This window comes from Microtus pennsylvanicus, chromosome 11 (assembly GCF_037038515.1).
Source record: "Microtus pennsylvanicus isolate mMicPen1 chromosome 11, mMicPen1.hap1, whole genome shotgun sequence".
NCBI lineage: Eukaryota > Metazoa > Chordata > Mammalia > Rodentia > Cricetidae > Microtus > Microtus pennsylvanicus.
This window is the reverse complement of record NC_134589.1, coordinates 99,516,648-99,537,606: the sequence shown is the minus strand read 5'-3', so window position 1 is coordinate 99,537,606 and position 20,959 is coordinate 99,516,648.

Sequence of the window (20,959 nt, the reverse complement as noted above, 5' to 3'; positions counted from 1 at the left end):
TGCCACTGACTGGTACTAGTGGGCATCCTGGGTACTTGCACACATGTATGCCTTGCAAGTTCTGGAGGACACAGAAGACCCAATCTTGGAGATCAGATAGGCCCTGCCTTGCGGTATGGGGGAGGCGCCAAAGGCTCAGAAAGCCTCTCAGCCAAGAAGGGGTGGAGCTGGTAACCCCACCCCCTGTCCAGGCACTGCCATGCTCACACAGGTGGAAAAGGTAGTGTCACCGGAGTGGCACTGTAGCTGGGGACAGGGGATGTGGCCCCTCCCTCACAGTTCCACAAAGCCCACTTGCCCAGTGGAATCGCCCCTTCTCCCCATGCAGAGGGACATGCAGAGGTCTTTCTGGGTCCTCATCTGGCAGAGCTTGGCTTCACAGTCAAGGTCAAAATGAGATCACTTCTTCTGTGTAGATCTGTCTGTCTCCCTCAGGAGCTCGGTTTCAAGCAGGGTTGTCCCCGGCTGCAGCCCGGTTATGGAGGGGACATCCCCAGGATGTCCTGAACAACCTTCCCAGACACACAGAGGAGGATATTAAGGAAACAGTTAGTACCAGGAGGTGGGAGTTGGCTTCCATGGTGTGATCTGGATAAAAGAAATCAATTCCTTATGGACATCTGTGTTCCAAGTTCTGGCCTCTGAAGTGGTCTTTAGGACACCCCAGATATTCCTCCCCATCAGAGGAATGGGCGTTAGGGGCCCCAGTGCTATCTGGGGTGAAGGAGAGGATGAACCTTGGGCTTGGTCTCTATCAGCTTCTGACTCCAGGCTAGGGTTTCCCCTTCACTCAACCAGCTTGCCATCCTGGGACCCTGCTCAGGAGACTTCTGGGCTGGCATGTCAGCTGTGTCCTTGTATTTCATTTTCTTTTGTTTCCTAGCGCCCTTCCAGACTTCTTGAATCTTTCCACCCCAGCATGTCAATGAATTCTTTTCCTTCCCCCCATCCCTCCACTCTAGCTCAACCCCTTACTCTTCGCTTTAAAAAAAAAAAATTATTCATGTTGGGCAATGGTGGTGCACACCTTAATCCCAGCACTTAGGAGGCAGAGGCAGGCGGATCTCTGTGAGTTCAAGGCCAGCCTGGTCTACAGAGCGAGTTCCAGGACAACCAGGGCTACACAGAGAAACCCTGCCTCAAAAAACTTTTTTAAAAAGTTATTTATGTGCATGAATGCATGTGTATGTGTGTGTACATGATGTTGGGACACGGGGAAGTGTGGAGGTCGGAGGATAACTTTGTGGAGTTGGTTTGTCCCTTCTCCCTTATGCAGGTTCCAGGAATTGAACTCAGGTCATCAGGCTTGCATGAGGAGTCACTTGCTCAGCCCCCCTTTGTCATTTTGAGTCAGTCTCACTATATAGGCCAGTCATCCTCCTGCCTCAGCTTCCAGAAGGTGAACATTATAGGCAGGAACCATGCCTAGCTGATGTCTTTCTAGACAAATAAATGTGAACTGCTGGCAATGCCTTTTCACCCCTTGGCATTGGACAGGCGTTTGTAGACCCCCAAATCTATCTGGAAGTCTTGACTGGGAAGCTCCCAACCAGCACAAGACAATCCCTAGTGAAAAAAACAAATCCAGGAGATAGCAAGAACCCCGGTCCAAGTGGCCATGGAATTTATACCCCATTTTCTTATGGGATATAAATTTTCAGATCTCCATGGTTTCCTATTGAATAACACCAAATCTCAGCTGTCTTCCATGTTTGTCTCCTCTTTGCTCCCCCCCCCAGGGCTGTCTCTTGGGGCGATTGCAACAGTTTCTAGCTCCATCTTAACCTGTCTAGCTTCCCTCCAGCATCAGGATGAGCTGTTTGTGACACAAATCTGATCAAGCCACACCTCCAGTTACGCTTTGTCCCTGGGTCCCACGGCCTGCATCCAATGTGCTCTCAGTCCAGCAGCAACATTTGCTTCTCGAATCTGTTTCCTGGCAGCATCTCTTGAACCCCATATTCTAGGTGAGCAGTTGCCCCAACACTCCCAGCCACTGTCCTGTCAGCTGCCCCAGCACTGAATGCATTTCTGTCCATCCCTCCTCCAGCAATCCGCTCTTAAGGCTGAGTCTGATGGCATCTCAAGAGAAGCCTCCAGTGCTTGTAGAGTCCAGCAGAGACTCATTTAAACAGAACACAGTGAATGGGTCTGGAGGTCCTTGCAGAACTCCCCAGGAGACACCTAGAAAAGGAGATAGAAAGGCCCAGGCTCGGCATAGAACCACCCCGGTGATGCCTTCTTCTTTATAACCCTCTCAGAATTCTACAAGTTTTCCACCAGTGTGAGTGAGCTCCCCACTCAGATTCCATGCTGGCTCTGACGGGCTGACCTGGTCACATGCTGCTGCAAGTAGCTGCAAGAGAGGCTGAGAAACTTGGTGTGGACGATTTTGGCTCCTCCCAGGGGAGGCAGGCTTTGCCTTGCCCTAAGCCCATGAGGGAAAGGGGAGGCACCTCAAGAATGGTCAAAGCTGCCACTCCTCCTAACTCACAGCTATCCCCATGTCAGAGAGGATCAGCCACTATCTGGTTGTCCAATCCTTGGAATACCCTTTTTTCCACTCATGTCTGATTCTTCATCTGCCCTGAGGGTTGAAGCCTATGTCCACTGACAGTCACTACCTCCTTTATTGCTACAGCTCTCCAAGGAGTCCCAGTCCAGTGGGAAAGATGGGCACCAAAGGGTGAGGGCAGCCAGCATGGTACAGGTCATGGCTGAGGGAGCCTAGAGCATGTGACTGAGCCAGCTAGCAGCAGTTGGGAGGGCTTCCTGGAGGAGATAGCAGTGAGACTTGAAGAGTGGGGGGAGTCATAGAGACAAAGGGTGATTCAATGACTGAACGAAGCCCCGCAGGCAGGGGGATTCCAAGAAGTGCTGTGTCACAGGGAATAACCGTGAAGGAGGGAGGTGTCAAGGGATGGAGCCACACAGGAAGATGGCTTCTGCTGCTTTAGGGGACCTGCCTTCATGGTTGGGCGAGAAGCCGGGCAGTGTAGTAATGACTCCCCAAGACAGGCAGTCAGGGGACAGCCACTGAGGCAGTGGGAACCCTAGGGACCAGAAGCTAAGTTCAGGCTGCTGGGGCATGTCCAGGCAAGAGGCAGAGAGGAGGGACCTGGGCAAGTCCCTGGCACAGCCTGCAAACTCAGTTTCCTTCTCTGTAAGCAGAAGGGTGTCTCAACCCATCAAGGCTACCACTTTCTGCTCCCCTTGCACCCTCTATGCTCTTGGAGCTAGGGCCACCCTGATATGGTGGGTGAGCTGCAGCCTTTCTGCCCTGAAGGGGGTAGTGACCCAGGTGTGGGCTGCAAGCTCTGCATGGAGAGAGATGGACTGGGAGAGAGAGTGGGATGTTCCCAGCACCTGACCAGGTGAACCCCCAGGGACTAGGTTTCTCAGGCCAGTGGATGCCATCATTCCAGGAACCAGATCTCCACCCATTTGCATAGCCACTATAACAGGAAGAGGGACCTCATTGCCTCATCTACCAGGGCTGGGCTGCCACACTGAGTAGGGGCTTAGTGGCACTGTGAAGCAGGAACCCGCAATGAGCCTTCCATCTTCAGTGACCAGAGAAATTGTAGGACAGGTGGCCTGTGAGCCCTGCCTTGTGCCCAAGCACTTGGACCAGCTGTGACCCAGGGAAGGAAGAGGGTTTAAAACTGTGACAGCTGGGCCCCTTCAATGAGGTCAAAGTACACCATGCTGGCCCAGAGCAATCCTGGTTCCCAGAAGTGGTGGGAACACATCCTGATAGCAGGAAATATCCCTGCTCGCTACCTGGCCCCTCTCTGCCCCTCCCAGTCCCCACTGGTCCCTTCCAGTAAGTCCAGCTCTAAGCAGGAAGCCTGAACTCCCAAATCTCTGGGTAGGTGTGGGGCAGGGTATAACCATTTCAGGAACTAAGTGGGAACGCCAGATGAAGGGGATCTACCTACCCTCACCTCTCCTGTGCCCCAAGCTGCAGGGGGGCCTGGAGGGGAGACCCCAGAGAAATGGGGAGGCCAACTCCAGACTTCACATGAGCCTTCTTCCTTTTCCCCCTCTTCCTCTTTCTTCTTTGTTCATGAGACAAGATTTTTCAGTGTAGCCCTGGCTGTCCTGGCACACACTCTGTAGACCAGACTGGCCTCACTCAGAGACCTGTCTGCTTCTGCCTCCCAAGTGCTGGGATTAAAGGTGTGCGTCACCACCGCCTGCATGTGGCCTTCTTAATGACAAGTTCTGTGACATGTTGGGGAGACCATGCCCCGAGTTTCTGAAGACACAGCTGCATAGGGTTTGAATCCCAGCTCTGATGCTGGCTGTGACCTCAGGCCAACTGCCTGAACTCAGCTTCTCTGTATACAAGCAGGACTCCAGAGGGGTCCTCTTTCCCTAGGTCTGAAGGACAGAACAGGTACAGCAGGGAAGGGCCTGCCAAGTAGGAGGAAGGGGCACCTGAACTCCCGAGCCTACAAGGGGATGTTAGTGCCCCTCTGTAGGGACCCTGAGAGCGTGCTAGGGCCATACCAAGAGACTACACTGAGTAGCCCTTTGCAGATGCCAAGGCAGGGAGAAGCCAAAGTACTGTGTCTTCCAGGAGGGCTGAGGTGAGCTTCTGGGAAGAGAGAGTGACCAACATGGAGTAGAAGGAAGGTACCTCAGTGGCACAGCTCACAGGGTGGAGGCAAGTGAGCAGAATCCCTGCCACAGAGTTCTCAGACTCCTGTCCTGGCATGGCTGGTCTCCATCACTCTGGATCTTTAGGCCCTGTCTGTGAGAACACTTCCTGTGTGGGACAGGGCAGTCGTCATTCCAGAGCAAGCAGGACAGCTCACTGGCACAGGAGACGACTGTTCTCTCGTGGAGAGCTCTGTCCACGTATCTCTAGCGTCGCTGTGGCCAGCATTGCAATGCACAACTGTTTTCTGTTATTTGTTGCTTTGCTTTGATTTTTGGGACAGAGTCTTACTATGTAGCGTTGGATAGCCTAGACTCACTGTGTGGATCAGGCTAGCCTCAAATCTGCAGTAACTGCCCTGCCTCTGTTTCCTGAGTGCTGAGATTACAAGTGTGAGCCACTACAACCAACATTTGTATCCTCACTCTGTAGCCCAGGTTGGCCAGGAATGACTCTGAAGCCCAGGCTGGGCTTGGACGCATGGCAATCTCTCTGGCCTCCTTGGTGCTGAAATCATAGACATGACCTGTTCTGCCCAGTTTCCATTATTTTTCTATGTAAATAACTTTGCCCTCTGGGCACTGGGAAAGGAATCTAGGGTCCAGCACGTGTTAGACAAGTTTCATTTAAAAATTAGCAACAAGGGTTTGTGGTTTTCACATGCCTGTGACCTGCTCTCTTTTTTGAGTAACAATTGCCTAATATACACCATTAAGAGCCGGAGGAGGGAATGGACCATGGGGCAGACAGCAGTTAAGAACCTGACAAAATTCACAATCACAGCAAACATTTTGTGAAGAAGCTGAGGTGTGCACAAAAAAACAAATACACAGCAACAACAACAAAACAAAACAAAGCAAAACAAAAAACAAAACAAAACAACAACAACAAACAAGGGTGAAGGCCTTTGTCCTGATCCTACCTTCACAGGACTCTGGGACTCTTGACAGGCTACTCAGTCTCCCTAATCCTTTGCCATTTCCTAAAAGATGGGACAGAGCAGTCTTTGCTTATGCTTTCTAGTGGGACCCCCTGTCACCAGCACGCAAGGCCCTCGCTGAACATAGCACCCCTCGGTCAGAAAGGGCATGCTGTCTTCATGGATAAACCACATTGCATTTTACTCCTTAAAGCTGGAGAGCTAGGCAGGAGCTCGAGGGGTCATGGGCACTGGCTGTGAGCTTTTCCATGCAGGAGCCTGCTGTGTGACCATGTGAGGGACAGAGGCAGAGGAATGCATCTCCAAACCTTCTGGGTGGACTGTCTCCAAATGCCTAGAAGCTCTGAGGGCTACTGGGTCTCCATGTGTCAAGTGTAGGTTCATAGCACCCCCAGAAGAGTCATGCTACAACCTCTCCTTAGAGCTTAGTGCCCCCCGAGTGGGTCTCTTTATCAACTGTAACTTAGCATGCCTATGCAGACTGCTCAGGTGACCACCGCCTACAGAGAACAGTCCAGGATGAATAGGCAGATGAATGGAGGCCCAGCTGCCCCACCCCCAACAGTAGGTAAGAAAGCCCTTGCCTTGCCTCCAAACACAAAACTGAATTCTTCCAGCCTTTAATCATAGGGACTATCCTACCACCCCCAATACTGTCTGTTCCTTCCTATTGTCCTCTTCCTCTAAGACACAACTCAGCTCTGGTCACATGCCCATCTGGCACCATTGCTTCTGGACCCCCCCAGCTGTCTTCAGCCCCCCAGATTGCTCCGTCCACTGCCCTCATTATCTTCTGTGAGAAAATGGGACCGAGTACCCTGGATAGAATGATACACAGTAACACAATGGCGCTGCTCCTTTTGTAAAAGGAGGTCTCCTGTAGTCCAGGCTGTCAGTGAATCCTAGCCAAGAATGACCTTGAACTTCTGATCTTCCTGCTTCTCTCTCCTTCCCCCTCCCAAGCCACAGCTTGGGCTTCCTGAATTCTAGGCTACATCTCTAGCCTCAAGAATGCTAGCTTTACAGGTGAACATCAGACATTACCTGTCCCCAGTGGGCAGATGGGCATTATAAGAAAATGAAGACACGACCCTTGGCACAGGGCCAGGCTCCATTGATGCTTACTGTGCCATGTGGAGCTATCCTGTCCTCACCTCCAGAGCCACCCCCAACCCCACAGTCTTTGAAGCCCTTTCTTTTAATCCTATCTACAGCCCCCCACTCCCCAAGTCAAGCACTCCTGGCTCTTAGGGCTTATTCTCCTGTAAATCCCCTGATTCACTGTGGGCTCAGCCCATGAGCAGCAGGGCTCAGGCCTGGCCTGGAGGAAAGTGACTCAGAGGTTCAGGGAGGCCTGGTGCCACAATGCTAGCATGAGTCAGAGAGGCGTCATGCCTGCACCCATGTGCCTCGGGTCAGCATCACCTGACCTCTGGCCTCCTTCTGAGCTGATTCAGATGGTTTGCTGGCAGTCGCCAGGCCCTGCGTCTAGTTCATTCATTGATTCATTTCTTGCCCTGCCCATTCATCACTGCCGGGATCGATCTCAGGTGGCTCATCCCTGTGACTCTTCAGTGGTCCAGCCCTCCATTCATTACTAACCAGCTTGGTGGCCATTTGCCTGGTATCATCCCGGCCTGTGGTGGGTAATCCCCTTGGGCCTTTTGGGGACTAGAGGAGGGGTTGGTTTTGCCCATCACATAGAGGGGACACTGAGGCACTGTGCAATGCAGTATTTGACTCCTCAATCCTCTCCTGATCCTGTTTCTAGAAAGCAGCATTGCTACCCAGGAAAGCTGTGTTCTTATGCATACCAGGTGGTAGCTAGGGCAGCCATGTCTCCAATGCGACCCACAAGGACAGGACAGGGACATCAGCTGACCACTTGCGTCCCTTTGCTCAGTGTGAGAGGCTTCCTTGTGGAGGGCGGCTTTCCTTTGAGATCCCCTAAATCCCTACAGAGGGTCCTCCACCCACTTTGGAATTCCAGTATCCCCTTCAGATCAGGGAATCTGACAGATGTGGCTCCTGGGTCCTCGGAGACAGAGCCAGCTTGTCTCACCTTTCTTCCATCTTCCCACCCCTGCCCCTCCCACAGGCTCTGTGGGACTGCCTCCAGACCTAGCAGAAACACATCCCTTCTTGGGATGCCTGCTTCTGGTGGACACAGACTCTGGGAGCCGTGCCAACATGGCTCCCCATTGTGCCCACTGTTGTTCAATCTTCACTCTTTCTCATGGGACCAGTCCTCTCTGGTGGTCCCCAGGCTAGCTCCCTCAGAGGGAAGGCTCATGAGACCAGTGCAGTTTCCACACCCCTGAGTATGACACATTCCCTTTCCAGGGGGATGATTCTATGACTGACAGCCCATGGAGTCCTCAGCTTCATGATGGATTGTTGGCCTGAGATCCCCCAGCCCTGTGATCTATTCCTGCAGCTTAGACTCAGCCTCCCCTAAGAGACCCAGTCTCACTGGAGGGGGCAGCAGGCCCCTTTCCTAGACAGCTGGCATGCATTCCTGTATACCAATACCTTCTGGTCCAAGTCCCATGGATGGGCAGAAGGTCATGGCTGAGGTAACTTCAGTTCATTTCCCTCTGTGGTTTTCTTTTCTCTCAGTGACAGCTCAGCAGGAAACACCTGTTAACTGCACAGGGATGGGATTTGGTTCTGGGATTCTCCTCCAAGGAAGCCAGGTCTAAGGGTCCATCCACATGGGCTGGAGTGTAGCTCAGGGACAGAGCACTTGCCTAGTGTGCCAGTGCCCTGGGCCCCATGCCCAGCACCACAGAACACAGACAACAGAATTCAAGGATGCCCAAGTCTCCTCTAAGGCACAAAACCTACTTGGAAGCTACACGTGCCCTCTGCAGGCTCTAATCCCCTGCCTGGCTTAGGACATCCAACACTACTCCCATATCAGGGAAAGAGCAGCAAGCTGGAATCTAAGGTCCCAGAGCAAGTTCACTGAAGATGCAGGGTTTGCTTCCAAAATTTTTTGATTGGCAGTTGGCTGAGCCTCTGATTCACTGGATGACCTTGAACTTCTGACCCTCCTGTTTCTACCTCCCAAGTGCTAGGATTACAGGTGTGTATCTCCGCTTTGGTCTTATGTGGTGCTGGGAATGGAACCCAGGGCTTCATGTATGCCAGACAAACCCTCTATCCTCTAGGCCACACCCCCATGCTTAGACACACTTTAATTAGCTTGATTATTGGAAGACACCTTCTAACACCCTCATCTGGAGCAGGTCCAGGATCTGGGAGAACCCCTCATTCCCTCTGGGTGTCTTAGCAGTTCATTTGCACAGTCTGGGTATTATCATAGTGTGTAATACAGATGAGGAAACTGAGGCAGGGAGAGAGGTGCTACCTAGGAGTGGCAGGAGGAGCCCTGCCAGGTGAGGTAAGGTCTTTGAGTCCCACACCAGAGTCAGAAGCTGTGAGCATAGGGCAGGGGTTTTCAGAGTCCTGTCCAACCTAGACTTTCTCTTCTCAGAACTGAACACGCTGCTGGAGATCCCCTGTGCCAGGAGGTCAGCATTAGCTGTAGGCCTTCCTTCTAGAAACGTGCCTTGGAGATTCATTTTGCTGAAGTGTGCACAGCACACCACACCCAGGATGCCACGTGCCCCCAGGCAGAGCAAAGGAACTCACACCTTAGCTGCTGTCTGAGACTAATAAGGATTCCATCTTGGAGCCCCTGGTGAGCTGGGGAGTTCAGACGGGGGGGGGGGGGGGGGACACGGAATTTCTAGGTTGTGGCAGTGAAAGCACGGCTCTGACGGGGACTAGGGCCGGTGACTTTGTCCTCAGCTGTGGGGCCTCAGACAGGGCACTTCCTCCTCTGGCCCTTGGGACTACCCTCTAGACGAGAAGGCTGACTGATAGTGGTACCCATTCTACAGGACATGGTGAGAGAGAGACCAGATGGAAGGGGAGTGTTGTGACGGCAGTTCCAGGGCTCCGCTTCCTTATGTGTGAAATGACAGTGTCCCAGGTCTCAGCCCTCCAGGGTTCTTCTGCTCTTGCTTGCCTCCTTGACCTTTAATATTCTTGCCTCCTGGTCCTAAAATGGTTGCTTTGGGCCTGTACTTAGCAATCACAGAAGCACTGGTCCGGGGAACTATCTAGAAAAGGTCAAGATAGCTGGAAGAGTAAATTAGTGGCCAGGCTGAGGAACAGAGTCTGACATATCATCATTCACCCCAAAATTCAAGGCTCTCAGTGCCAGCCTTGTGGGCCAACAAGGCTGAGAGCTATTCCTTAACCAATTTAATTAATCATTTATTTATCTTATTTTCAATCTTGTGTACACGTGTGTATGTGTGTGGGGTTGATATGTACACATGTGTATGTGTGTGTAGTGGGTATGTACACGTGTGTATGTGTGTGGGGTCGGTATGTACACGTGTATATGTGTGTATATGTGTGTGGGGTTGGTATGTACACGTGTATATGTGTGGTGGGTTGATATGTACACGTGTGTATGTGTGTGGGGTGGGTATGTACACGTGTATATGTGTGTGTGTAGTGGGTATGTACACGTGTATATGTGTGTATATGTGTGTGGGGTTGGTATGTACACGTGTATATGTGTGGGGGGTTGATATGTACACGTGTGTATGTGTGTGGGATGGGTATGTACATGTGTGTATGTGTGTAGGGTGGGTATGAACATGTGTATATGTGTGTATGTGGTGGGTATGTACACGTGTGTATGTGTGTGGGGTCGGTATGTACACATGAGTATCAATACCCACAATGGCCAGAGGCCTTGGATCTCCTGGTGCTGGTGTTACGGGAGGTGTGAGCCAACTGACATGGGTGCTGGGACTTGAATTCCAGTCCTCTGGAGGAATGATACATGTTCTTAACTGCTAATAAATAAACAACCTCCTATTTGTTTATATTTGAGACAGGTTCTCACTATGTAGCCTGGGCTGTCCTGGAACTCCTCATAGAAATCCCCCTGCCTCTGCCTCCTGAGTGCTGGGATTAAAGGTGTGTACTAACTCTGCCCTGCTTAACTAGTTTATTTTAAACACAACGCTTATTCTGACTGCAAATATGGCCTACCTCTGGTAGGCTTTGGTGGCAACTCGGGACACAACAGAAATTAAACAGAAAGCCAGTTGTGGTGGCTCAGACTTGTCATCCCAATACTTGGGAGGCTGAGGCAGGAGAATTGCCATCAGTTTGAGACCAGGCTGGCTGGACTACAAAATGAGTTCCTTGGTTACATAAGACATTGTGTCAACTCAATAAATCAAAGCAAGCAAACAAACACATAAATTATAGGGTTGAGTTTTAGTCCCGGGCTGCCTAGGAAAACTCAAGACTTTATGTCAAAGAGTGGTGACTGACAGATGCTTATCCACATCATTAAATGTGTCTAGCACCCAGTTAGGGAGAGGAGAGCAGGGAGGTGATAACAGGAGATGGCTTGGTGGCTCTTGTTCCTGGTGGCTGGAGACATATCAGGTCCTGCTGGTAGTTCTCTTCCTGGGGACCTGGGTGACTTCGGGAGGGTGGAGTGTGGCTTGGGAAGGTCCCTTGTCTGAGAACCAAGCATCCCACTATCCCCAGGCCTCTGTGGCTGCAGAGCAGGTGAAAACCTGACTCTAGTTCTGTTGCTGCAGCTGCAGTGACACCTCCTTGCCCTGCCTGTGGTGACAGTCAAGGGACCAGCTGTGGAGTTCAGGACATGGGCCATCTATCTGGGAGTCCTACCTAGACCTGTGACTTTAGGTAACCACAGTTTGGTGGTTTGAAGGAAAATGGTTGCCAAAGGGAGTGGCACTATTAGAAGGTGGGGCCTTGTTGAAGTAGGTGTGGTCTTGTTGGAGGAAGTGTGTCACTGTGGAGGAGGGTTTTGAGGTTTCATATGCTCAAGCCATGCCCAGTGTGAGAGACTACTTCCTGTTGCCCACACAAGATGAAGAAGCACCATGTCTGCCTGCACACTGCCATGTCCCACCACGATGATGATGGACTAATCCTCTGTACTGTGAGCCACCCCAATGAAATGTCTTCCTTTATAAGAGTGGCCATAGTCATGGTGTCTTCTCACAGCAATAGGAACCCTAGCTAAGACACTCAGAAACCTCACTTTTCTCCTCTGAGCACAGAAGAGGTAAGCACGACAACTGTATATCTATGGAAGAGTAAAGGAGATGGACCAGAACAATTCAAAGAGCACAGGGCTGAGGAGGAGGAGCGCCAGTTAGAGGCCAGCACCGAGGAGGATGAGGCTGAGATACAGAAATGCTGATAGAGCTGACATGAGGAGAGATGGAGGTGAAGAAGATGGTGATGGGGAAGAAGATGGGAAGGTGGAGCTGGTGGAGACAGAGGGGACAGCTGTGAGGAACGTGTGGGCTAAGGAAGGACGAAGGGTGTGGGTTCAATTTCCTGATCTCACCCTTATCCTCATCAGTGCACAAGAGGGACTCATGAATGGTCAGGCCTGTGGTGCCCAGCCCAAGATAGCATGTTCATGGCCATTCCTGGTGGTCAGAGCCAAGGCAGCCAGCAGCTGAGGGACAGGAGGGTCCCTGTGTAACCAGCTGCCACCCTCCTCTGGAGGAAGCTGGCAGCTGTATTCTGAACACAGTCACTTTAGGAAGGAATCTGCACTCTGTTGTCTAGGAGCAGAGGCTCCAAGATGTGAAGTCACTTGCTCTGAGCCATTGAGAATGTTGGTAAATTCAGGTCTGTGTGTCCCTGTGAGTGCATATGAGTGCCCTGTGACGGGATGTAGTGCAAGACCTTACCAGACAGAGGATCTTGGTCTACAGCAGGGCCTCCTAGCCAGCCACTGGCTTTAGGGTTGCCTAGCATACATCTGAGTGTCTGTGGAGATCCACATCATAACCCTGCTCACAGCCCTCTAGAGAAAAACCTTGCAGAGCAAACCCCAAGTCCCCTCCCTGGCCTTGCAGGATCCTGGCCTTCCTAGCACATCATCTCGCCATTTCTTTTTCCCTGTGGCCACCGTCCCTCCCAGTACCATGGGCGTGCCCCAGGCCCCTTGCTCTGCTGAAGTACTCTGAGCCCCAAGGTTTAAGCGCCTCTTGCTCTACTGTCTTTGATCTCGGCTCAGCTGTCCTTTCTGAGCATCCACTCCCTGACTGCCCAATTTGAAAGTGCAGCTCCAGCGTCTGTGCTTGGCTTGCTCCTGCCATCCACCCCACACCCCACCCTTCCCAGGCTTTCCCTTCCGCACTCAGCACTCCTGGCTTGCTGCAGAATTGATGTACTTTCATTGTCTTCCCAGCTCCTCATATGGAGCCTGGTGTAAAGTCAGTATGCAGGATGGGAGATCCAGGCCCTTCCTTTCTGCCTCTCAGGGAGGGCGTCAGCACGTAGTCACCTGCTTTTGGTGACCACGTAGCTAAGGCTGAAACAGAGAGTGTTGTGCTCCAAGGCACCCACAGCAGCGGCTCTGTAGGGCTGACTCCAGGAGGACTGATAGGATAGGAAAAACCAGCAGGTGTGCCAGATAAGCAATTTCAAGAGAAGATAAGGGGCTGCACAGACTCTCAGCAGTTCCCAGGAATTTGCTGGCAATCCAGGGTGTGGTGGGCGGTGCCAGCAGGAGCGGTGAGCCTCCAGGCTCCATGAGCACCCCCTCTCCTCCCCCTCACCATTGCCCAGGTCTCCCTCTGAGAGGACAGGCACTGGGCCTGGGCATGGAGCAACCTTGCAGACTGACTCACGTGTGATGCCAGAGCGGTCGGGTGACACAGGACAAGGCTGGACCCACTGCCAGTAGTCCTGGCATACCAGTGATGAGATGCAGCTGAAGGCGGGGTGTGGAGACTCCCTTGTTGGCGTGTAGGAGACGTCAGTTAGCAGAAATCGTTTGTGCTTCTCAGGAACTGTGTGATCCTGGGTAAGTCACCAGGCTGTCTGGTCTGGGCCTCAGCTGTTCCTCTTCTGCATAAAAGAATGCACTTCTAAAGCTGAGAGTGGTGGCACATGCCTTTGAGACAGAGGCAGATGGATTGCTATGACTTTGAGGTCATCCTGGTCCACACAGTGAGTTCCAGGTCAGCTAGGGCTGCACAGTAAGACTCTGTCTCAAAACAACACAAAACAGAATCTACCACTGACCTCCTGTTGCTGAGGCAACTTCCCAGCATCGGGTGGAGACACAAAGCATTCTGTCTGGGGACCAGGTGGGTTCTCCATGGCTTAGACACCAGACCTGCAGCTGGGGTGGCTGTGACCCATGGGAATGTGGAGGGCAGAGAGGAAAGCCTGTGCAGGCTCAGCTTCACAGAAGAGGGGTTTGGGCTGAGAACTGGGGGGCTTATAACAGCATTTAAAAGGCCAGGAGAGTCTCAGCTGGACAAGTACTTGCTGTGCAAGCAGGAGGGCCTGCATTCCAAGCCAGGCATGCATGGCGGTGCACACTCACAATCCCAGTGCTGGAAGGTGGAGGCGGGTGGATCCCTAGGTCTTCCTGGGCCTTGTTGGCCTGCCAGTGTAGCCTACTTGAGTTCCGGGAAAGCAAGAGACCCTATCTCAAGAGAAGATGGTGACTGAGGATGACAGCTGCTGCTGGCCTTTCTTCCCTCCACACATGCATACACAAGAGCACACATACTTGTGCGTGCGGGCACATGCACATACATGTACACATGTACACACACACGCACAGCACTTGGGCCAGGAAGCTGTGATGAGGTGAGCACTTTGCCTCTCTAGCTGGTAGGAACGGCCATGGTCCTATCATTTTCTCCATTTGGAGCTAGGACCGTATGAATGCTGTTTGGGAACGCCACACTCGCTACTTCTGTACAGGAAACAGTAGGTGGAGGTGAGGGTAGGTAAGGTGACCATTATACTTGGGGCCTTGAGAGGCCCTGGAGTGCTCAGGCTGTGGCACAACTGAGAAGTGGGAGGTCGTCCATCACGGGGCCATGCTCTGGAGGGGATTGCAGATCCCTCCGTCTGTTTCTCTCTTCATTTCCTAGCCATGAGATAACAGTTCTGCTTTGCAACCTTTTCCTGCACTGTGCTAAAAAAAGAGAGATAGGGCCCACCATCTTCCGATCTGGCGTTTCTAAGCTACCAGCCATGACAAACCTTTTTGCTTCATAAGCTGACTGCTTTAGGCTTTTGCCACAGTATTGGAAAGTTCAGGCTGAATTAGAATGAGGAAGCAAAAGCAACATTAACGTCCAGTCTCAGGCAACAGTTCACCCAAGGGACATGGCATTGCCTCAGAACTTGTCATGCTCTTTAGAGAGGAAGCTTCCAGTAATAGAGCCATGCTGAGACGAGGAGGTTCTGTGTCCAAGCAGAACATAAATAGACATCTACTTCATAATTCAGTTGTCAAACTGCGCAAAGAAAATCTGGAGGGAGATTGGCCAGGCGTCAGGCAGGGCTGTCCCTTGACGGTGAGGTCATGGGAATCGCTGTCCTCCTAGGAAAATCTTTGCCAGTTAACACCATGGTGCAAGATCTTCCAGTGGCTGGTGGGAGTGAGAGAATCAGCAGGAAACGCTGGATATGCCTGAGACAGGTGACCACTGCCACATGTGGAACGCAGGGAGAGTTCACTGGAATCTTCTCCAAGCCCTATGTAAATCTGGCCTTCTTCCCACCTTGCCTCAGCCCTGCCCACTCTACCTGTGATGCTACTTCCTGAATTCATCCTGGACTCCTGTATCAATTACACGCTGCCGTTTCCCCATGTGGCCTTGGGCCACGCTAGCGCCTCTCACCTACAGGTTCCAAACCTCCTCCCATGCTGTTTAACCCAGAACTCGAGTGTACCCCTTGGTCTCAGAGCCCTGTGCAGGCACGTGTCTCTCTGTGCCCGTCTCTGTTTCCTCGGCTTAGCCAGGCCCAGCCAGCCCAGATTGGGCCTCTCAGTGTAAATCTCCAAGGTGCAGATTGGGCTCTCAGTGTAAACGTGTTGTAGGGGAACCCAGAGTGTAAGAGGGCAGCCTGCCTTCCCTGGACCCACTTCCCAGATGAGGACGTGGAGGCTTGAGAAGGTAGTCACCTTGCCTTTTACTGTAGGTGGTACAGGCTGGCAGTAGTGGTCAGTCTGTCTGCCTGTCTATCTGTCTGTCTGTCTGACCTTTATGAGGGCAGTAGCTTCATCTCTGAGCTCAGCTGAAGCTGCTCCCAGCTAGTCCTCTAGTTCAGCTAGCTTGCTGAACTAAACTGGCTTAAGAAGCCTCGCCCTAGCTGCCAAATCAGGGGCAAGTCAAAGGCCCACTGACCAGCAGGTGAACACACAGGACAAGGCAGGATGGGATAGTTTTCAGCTGCAAAGAAACAAGGTACTAATGTATGCCACAGGACGGATAAACCTCAATGGCAGAATGCTGAGGGTCAAAGTCAGACACATGATATAAACACACAAGGTAAGATGTGAACCAGCGGGTGGGTGAAACTGGTGGCTGTCAGGGGTGGGTGGGGGTGAGTAGTCCATGGGTCGGGGACCTCTTTTGGGATGTTCTGGGACTTGACAGAGGTGATGGCTGTGTCACATCCAAGGTTGAAATTTTTTTTTTAGACGTTTGTTACATAGCCCAGGCCAGCCTTAATCTCAAATTCCTTCTGCCTCTACCTTCTGAGTGCTGGGGTTCCAGGTGTGCATTGCCACACCTAGCTTGTGCAGTACAGGAGATCAGACCCAGGGTTTCATTCATACCGGGGAAGCACCGTACCAGCTGAAGAGGCCAAACAGAACACAGGGGGAGCTGTGTCTGATGGGGGCTTCCAGTTTTCAGCCTGTGGTTTGACATGTGTGACAGACATGTTTGGTGCCTTGGGGTACCTCTCTTCTCAGGCCACACCAGCCCTGCCTGCTGTGTCCCCAGGTCTCCATCCAAGGTGTTCATTCAGGGACCGACTTAGCCTTGGCAGGGGCAGCTAGGGGAAACAAGGACATTACCAGGGACAAACTGACAGCAGGGCTTGGGACCTGGTACATACCAGCTCTATAGTCCTCCCCACAGCTGGATTTCAGCTCAACTCTGGTTCCACTGAGGGTCTCTAGCAGGGCTGTGGTCAGGTGCCCTTTCCCTTCGGGCCCCCACTCCTGCCATCTGGGACCGTCTGGGTGCACTCTGTCCTTTAGAACCCTATGCCAACAAATAATTGGGCTGGGTGCTGCAAACGTTCAAAGAAACAAAAACCTTTTGAAGTATGACAGACGCCAGGAAGTAAAAATGGTGTTCTGTGACAGGAAAGCTGGGACTCCCCACAGGGGTGCCAGGCTTCAGGAAAGCCTCTGGAAAGTGACAGCGGCCAGAGGGGGAGGAGAGGAAGAAAGGCAGGTGCCAAGGTACTGGGGTGGACATGGGCTGGGGTCTTCCAGTCCAGGGTCTAGGGCTCAGGTACTACAGGGAGGGGTGGGAGTGGCCAGGATGGACTGCCTAGGTAGGACCCTCTCCTTGCCTGTTGCACCCATGAGTACGTTCCTAGCAAGATACTGGCACATATACATCCACACACATATATATACACACAAGCACATATACATCCAGATATGACGACAGTTATCGACTTCAGGATTACGGAGGCCAAGCAGCCAAGTAAGGCAGAGGCCCAGGAGAGCGGCTGTGGCCCGAGAGCACTGATGTCCCAGATGAAGGAGGATGGGAGATTACTCCTCTGTGTCTTAGGACTTAGGTAACCCTGTCCTCAAGCCAAGTGTTCATCTCTTCTAGAGCCTTCCCACAGCTGCACTCTGGAGTAAAACTACAGCAGAAATCTGGGCAGCTTGTAATCAAGGCCAGTTACACCTAACCAGAACAATTGCCCCTCTGTGATCCCAGTCATGCAGCAGGTGGGGTAATCCCAGCCATGCAGCAGGTGCGGTGATCCCAGCCATGCAGCAGATGGGGTGATCCCAGCCATGCAGCAGGTGGGGTGATCCCAGCCATGCAGCAGGTGGGGTGATCCCAGCCATGCAGCAGATGGGGTGATCCCAACCATCTAGCAGGTGGGGTAATTCCAGCCATCCAACAGGTGGGGGCGATCCCAGCCATCCAACAGGGGGAGTTCCCAGCCATCTGGCAGGTGGGGTGATCCCAGCCATCCGACAGGTAGGGAAGAGGATGAGGAAGGGTGATTATGACTTGAAAGTTTGCCTGGACCACACAGAGCTATGTCAGAAACCTAATGGTCCTGGGGTCCATCTGACTGTGACCCTGGGTGACAGGAGTAATTCCTCCTCCGGGGCATGCTAGGCAAGTGCTTTCCCAATGAGCTACATTTTCAGCCTGATTTTGTTTTCCTTCTGAGACGGGGCCCTCCTAAGTTACCCAGGCAGGCCTTGGACCAGCAATTCCTTGCCTTAGCCATCTGAGTAGCTGGAATCACAGCCTGGCTAGTAGCAGGAATTCTTCAAACCCCATATGATTCTAGCTGGTTCTAGCTTAAGGTGTTAGCCTGGGCAATGACCTGCCCCCATGTGGTTTGCTCAAACAAGGACCTGCCAGGGAGAGACCCACCCTCTGCTGGGGAAGCTGATCTTTGCAAGGCTCAGCCACTTCCTTAGTGCCCGTGGGTCTGAGCACGGGGCAGGGCTACACTGACTGCCTCTGGAGCTAGCACTGCCATCCGATTGGGCATGGTTGGGGGAACACAGACTCTTTAAGGATGATAAAGGAAAGCTTCCAATGCATCTTCCCCTGGAAAATTCTTCCAGGCATTGCTGGCTGGGCTGGGGAAGGCCTGGATAATACCAGCGTTAATCTGAGTGACTGAGGCCAAAAGCTGGGCCATATGAGAATTCAGGTTGGGAATTTATGGCCTTGCCCATTCATTTTCCAGGTCCAGTGTCCCATGTCAGGCTCTGGGAAATTCTGTCAATAGACTCGGTCACCCTCAGCCTGGCAGAATTAGGGTGCTCTGATGGAGGAGAGCAGACACAGCTCATGGCAAGCTGTGACCTGCAAGCTGTGCCACACACCACATGGCCTTTCATCTGACAGTCTTGAGTTGACTTCTGAGTCCCACTGTGACCTGGTTCTTTTCTTCTGTCACCCTGCTGATCCCATCCAAGAGAAAAGCCTTGACGAGGTGCTGCAAGCCTCTCTCAACATGGAGTCCCTTCAACAGACAGGGCAGGCATGGGACTTGGCTAAATCCATAGGTGGGAGTGGCAAGGGGCACAGCTGTGATCCTGTGTTTGGGGCTGCAGACCCCTGGCCCCTTGGCTTTCTTTGCCTGCCTCAGGCCCTTTGCCTACTGGAATGAAACAACTTGTTTTCCAGTGCCTGCAGCTACTCTGAGCCCAAGACCCTCATGAGTTCCTGATGGCGGGGGAGTGAATTCTGATGGATTTTACAGCTGGAAATCCCAAGAGCTGGGGTGTGGTTATCAGTTAAGGATCCCTATATAAACTTCCCTGGAGCACAATGAAGTTTGCATTCTTGTTTCAAGGATGACCCAGGTGCCTCCCCCTCTCTCGTGTGTGTGTGTGTGTGTGTGTGTGTGTGTGTGTGCGCGTGTGTGTATGTGTGTTTTAAATCTCCAGCCTAGTTCCTGGATTGCATACTGTCTCATAGTGCAGGCACTACAATCCTGTCCTGGAGGAGCGGGGAAGAAGACCTTGAGTATAAGACTGATCTTGAGTATAAGACTGATCTTGAGTATAAGACCAGCCTGGGCTAGATAGTGAGTCCCTCTCTCAAAAAAAGATGCAAGGGCTGAGGGCACAGCTGACTCAGTTGATCAAAACCTGAGTTTGTCCTAAGGACACAAGTGTGGGGGTTTGAAAGAAAATGGCCCCAATAGGGAGAATATTAGGAGGTATGTCCTTGTTGGAGTAGGTGTGGCCTTGTTGGAGGAAGTGTAAGACTGTGGAGGTGGGCTCTGAGGTCTCTTATGTTCGCTACACCCAGTAACACAGTTCACTTCCTGTTGCCTGTGAATCAAGATGTAGAACTCTTAGCTCCTCTCCTGTGTCTGCCTGCATACTGCCATGTCCTTTCATGATGATAATGGACTAAATCTCTGAAACCATAAGTTATTCCAATTAAATGTTTTCCTTTATAAGAGTTGCTGTGGTCATGGTGTCTCTTTAAAGCAATAGAAACCCTAACTAAGACAACAAGTAAAAAGAAAAGAGCTGGGAGCTGGGTGGCAGTGGTGGTGCATGCCTTTAATCCTGGCACTCAGGAGGCAAAGTCAGGTGATCTCTGTGAGTTTGGGGCCAGCCTGGTCTACAGAGTGAGTTCTATGACAGTCAGGGATACATAGAGAAACTGTCTTGGAAAAAAAAGTTGGACATGGTGGTGTGCACTTGTAATCCCCGGGCTGGGGAAGCAGAGAAAGAAGGATGCCTGGGGCTTGCAGGTCAACCATATTAGCTTAATTGGTGAGCTTTAGGCCAGTGAGAGACACCCTGTATCAAAAATCAAGGTGGACAGTACTTAGTGAGCTGGCTAGTTTTGTGTCAATTTGGCAGAAGCTAGAGTTATCAGAGAGGAGGGAGCCTCAGTTGAGAAAATGCCTCTATAAGATCAGGTTGTAGACAAGCCTGTAGGGCATTATCTTAATTAATGATTGATGGGGGTGGGCCCAGCCCATTGTGGGTGGTGCCATCCCTGAGCTGGTGGTCCTGGGGTCTATAAGAAATCAGGCCAAGCAAGTCATGAGGAGCAAGCCAGTAAGTAGCACCCCTCTGTGCTTCTGCCTCCTGCCTTCAGGTTCCTGACCTGTTTTGAGTTCCTATCCTGGCTTCCTTTGATAATGAACAGCGATGTGGAAGTGGAAGCTGAATAAGCCTTTTCCTTCTCAAGTAGCTTTGGTAATGGTGTTTCATCACAATAGTGACCCTAAGGCACTGACAAACAATGCCTGAGGCCTCCACATGCACAAACTCACATGCATGCACATATACACGTTAACTGCAAACATACGAACACACACACACACACACACACACACACACACACACACACACACCACATGCCAACAAAACCCAAACACCACCATCAGAACTCCAAGAGTGCGTTCCCTGGATTTGCTTTCAGTTTGCTTGTGTGGCATTGCTCATTCTTGGCAAGCAAGTGTTCTGCACCATGACTGTCTAGGGAAGGCATCTGTGTCTTAATCTCTGGAACCTTTGCAGATGTCAGCAGCCTGAGGAACATATGAGATCACCCTATCGGGGTGGGTCCTTGCCCCATGACTGATGTCTTCAGGGAAAGGAGAAGGTTATGAGGCATGGAGACCCACAGCCCTACGAACATGGACCTAGAGCCTGGTGACTCACTTACTAGGACATGAGGCTTGCAGAGCATGAGAAGCTGGGAGAGAGGCATGGAATGGTGTCTCTCATCTTCCAGAGTGCCAGCTGCGCTGAGCTT